This window comes from Nestor notabilis, unplaced genomic scaffold, assembly GCF_000696875.1.
Source record: "Nestor notabilis isolate BGI_N333 unplaced genomic scaffold, ASM69687v1 scaffold17064, whole genome shotgun sequence".
Classification (NCBI taxonomy): Eukaryota; Metazoa; Chordata; class Aves; order Psittaciformes; family Psittacidae; genus Nestor; species Nestor notabilis.
Genome location: NW_009924439.1, coordinates 107,056 through 110,461, shown reverse-complemented (window position 1 = coordinate 110,461; position 3,406 = coordinate 107,056).

The following is a 3,406-nucleotide window of genomic DNA, read 5'->3' as shown; positions in this document are numbered from 1 at the left end:
TATTGTCAGATTCCTTCCTGAAATTCAAGGTGAATATAAACGCTCTTTTATAATGTAAAATTTGTCAACTTTTGTTTTTTGATCTCAAGGACCTGCTGTAATGAAAGTGTATTTTCCTTAATAATATTCAAATCTTTGTGGATAAGACTTCTTTTATACATGGGATTTGAAATTATTTTACAGAATCTGATAAAATGCAGTATGTAAATTCTTGGATTTTTAGCATATGCTATTTTTTAAGAAGTCTTTAACAATTTTGATAGGTCATTTAACTGACATTCAAAGAAATCACTTTGAATTTCACTTTGAATCTCTGGTTCGGGTCTGTGTGTACAAAATACCCCTTTTGTCTGATCCAGAATGTAGTCAGAATTTAGGGATCGAATTGCCTGTTTTGATCTCAGTCCTATTTGTCTGTGCTGTTAGACTTCATTAGGAGTTTCTGAGAGAAAACAAAACCTAAACACTTGTGGTTGAGCTGTGTTGCAAATAGTTGAATTAAATATTTCAAGAAAAATGTATATTGTCTGTCTTTTGTTTTACAAAACATCATTACTGTTTTGCTTTAAATCAGCAATATGCATTTGAACATCAGTCAAATACATCTTACTGTGCACTGAGAGTAGAATGCAGAGTAAGTGTTCTTAGTCTTCAGTGATGGGGAGATGGTTCATTACAGAAATAGCTGTAAATGAAATATATTTCCTATGAATTAATTTAAAAAATGCAATGCTGTGATGTCTCTGGAAATTATTATATGGAGGTTGTCAGTAAATAATTTTTTCCACTCATCCCATTTACCTTACCTAAATGTACTTAGTACTTTTCTGATTTTTCTGAGCTTCTGTTTTTTTTTGGGGAGGGGGGTTATTATATTTTTACCCTGTGATCACTGTTATCTCCACCAGATGGACCTCATGAGATGGTATGCCTTTTTCTTACTGGTCTAACTGAATTTTATCAGTATATGGAACAGTATTTTTTTCTTCCTAGCTGTACAAGGTTTTAAAAAGTCCAATGCAAGGCCTGAATTCTTTTCCCATAGCGAGTGCATATTGGAAAAAATAATACAACTGCTAATTTTAGTGAGGACTTGTGATAAAATACAAGTATGAAAGTTCAGAAGTATGTTGGTCTTGACCCAGCCCTGTTACCTTCTAAAAGCTTTGAGCAGGTACAAGCACATGTAAGCAGTGTCACAAGGGAGCATTCACAAAGGCAACATTCAGCATTGGGAAATGATCTCTTTTTTGCATGTGGTCTCCAAACAACTTGACAGAGCTGCCCTGCTGCAAGCTGAGAGTGACCCTGTGTGACTCTGCAGCAGTCACAACCTGCTGGCTCTTACCATACTGAAGCCTGGGATGCTGGTGGTGGAAGGACAGCTGAGAATGTGGGGAAGAAGTAAAGCTTCTTGCTGCATAACTACAAGATGGTTAAGTCACCTTAGTAATACAGCTCATAGCCGCTGTTAGAAATTTCTGAAGCTACTCTTAGTTACCCTTAAAATCTTTTTTTTATTCATATTTTTCAACTTCCCTTTAATGTGTTTTATGCAGTGTTTTTATTACCAGTGATAGCACACATCGCTACTGAACAGGAGTGTTACTTTCATGGACTGTTGGCCAAGGCTGTAGTTAACAGTGGGTCATCTCCTGTTCTCAGACTATGGTCATTCTGCTGAAGAAACTTTTCTATCCCTTCTGTTTACCCTTTTTGTATATTACACCTGGACTATCACTATGTTGTCATTTAGAGTTAATAGTATTTTATTAATAATAAAATTATTGATATAAATAACAGTATGTTATTAGTTACAGTGTTACATGTACCTGTGAAAAGCCAGCAAGTTATAAAACTGCAATAAATAAGAAAAAAAAAATCTTTGGGTAGTTCAGGTCTTCAACTGATAGTCACGTAAGTCAAACACAAAAAGTTGTACAGAACTGCAGGTAGCTACAGCAAAGCCAGCGAGCTTCCTTGGGCCTGGGCACCACGCCTCCCAGGATTCTTCACTTTCTAATGTATATTTTGAGTGTTGTAACTGTATGTACTTACCTTCTATTCTTAAATTTTAGTTTAGCCAAAGATGAGCACTGTATTTACCTTACTCCATCCCAACACTGAGCAGCAGAAGAGAATGGAAAGTTAGTCCATCCGCTGTTTGCATTGATTCATTCTCCATCTCGCAGTGATTTAGGAGTAGTTTATACAAACTATTTTTCATTCTGTGTTTTCTGTTATTTTCATGCTTTATGGAGATCATCTCAATGATGCTACAAGATCAAGAGCACCTTCTTCAAGTCTTTAATACTAAGCAGCTCCCTAAAAGGACGTCATTTAAGACTCTTGCAGAGAAATTCTTGTCCTGTGAGTGGATGTGCCATTTTGTTGCTTTCCAGATAGCACTTTTTTTTTTACCCTATGCTTTTCCTTTCAGTAGTGTTTTGAGTAGAATTCTCAGCTGCTCCTAGGTGTTGAGCATTAATAGAATGTCTGGCATAACTTTTTTCCTCGAACAGTTCTATTAGCTTTCTTACTGGTATCTAGTAACTATTTTCTTACTGTCAAGAAAGCATAAGAATTATTTGTTTGCCAAACATCAGAGCTCATTGTTATGTATCTATCTCTGCTTGTCCAGTTTACTGATTTTGAATAACAGTGACCTGAACTGTCATTCTTCAGAGGACCAGACCCTCAGCTAGTGTCAAATGACAATCATATTCTGCTGGTTAGGATCTGGTCCAAAACATTGATATTCCAGAGGACAGAAAACCTCAGTTAAGATCATCCTTTTGAAGATTCTGTCATGATAAAAAAGCAATATGATCTGGTGCATAGCAACAGTGATCTCCTCCCTTCCCAGCTGTCCTTGGGGGAAAAAAAAGAGCTTTAGGAAACGTGTTCATTTCCTGCAATAAGTAGTCATTTAATTAAAGAACAAAAGTAACAGGAATCAAAAATGCTTGCAGCTGTGATTCTGTTAGACATTATATAAAAAAAGAATGAAATTATAATACATTAAATTAGTTTTTAGATCATGAACTTAAGTGTTTTACAAACTAACTGTGGTAAGTTCAAAATGTCTCGTCAACATAATACTGAATGACAGTGTGTCATGTCCATTTATGTCAGAGGCCTTGGAATGGTAAAGCCTGTACATGCACAACATCTCCTCTTCCAAGATAGACTGCAAAACAGTTTAAAACAAGTGTTGAAGGAGAGTAGTAGTTCTTTCAAGTAGCTTTACTTCAGTCTTTTTCAGCAGATCATCCCACTCCACAGGCCGTCTCTCTTCTGACTTCAGAGCAGAGTACAGCTCTGGTGCTTCTTTCTGTCCGTAAGTGCTGCAGACTTCAGCTGCAGAGTCCTTCTTCCACATAAACATCAAGGTAGCCTGAACTGA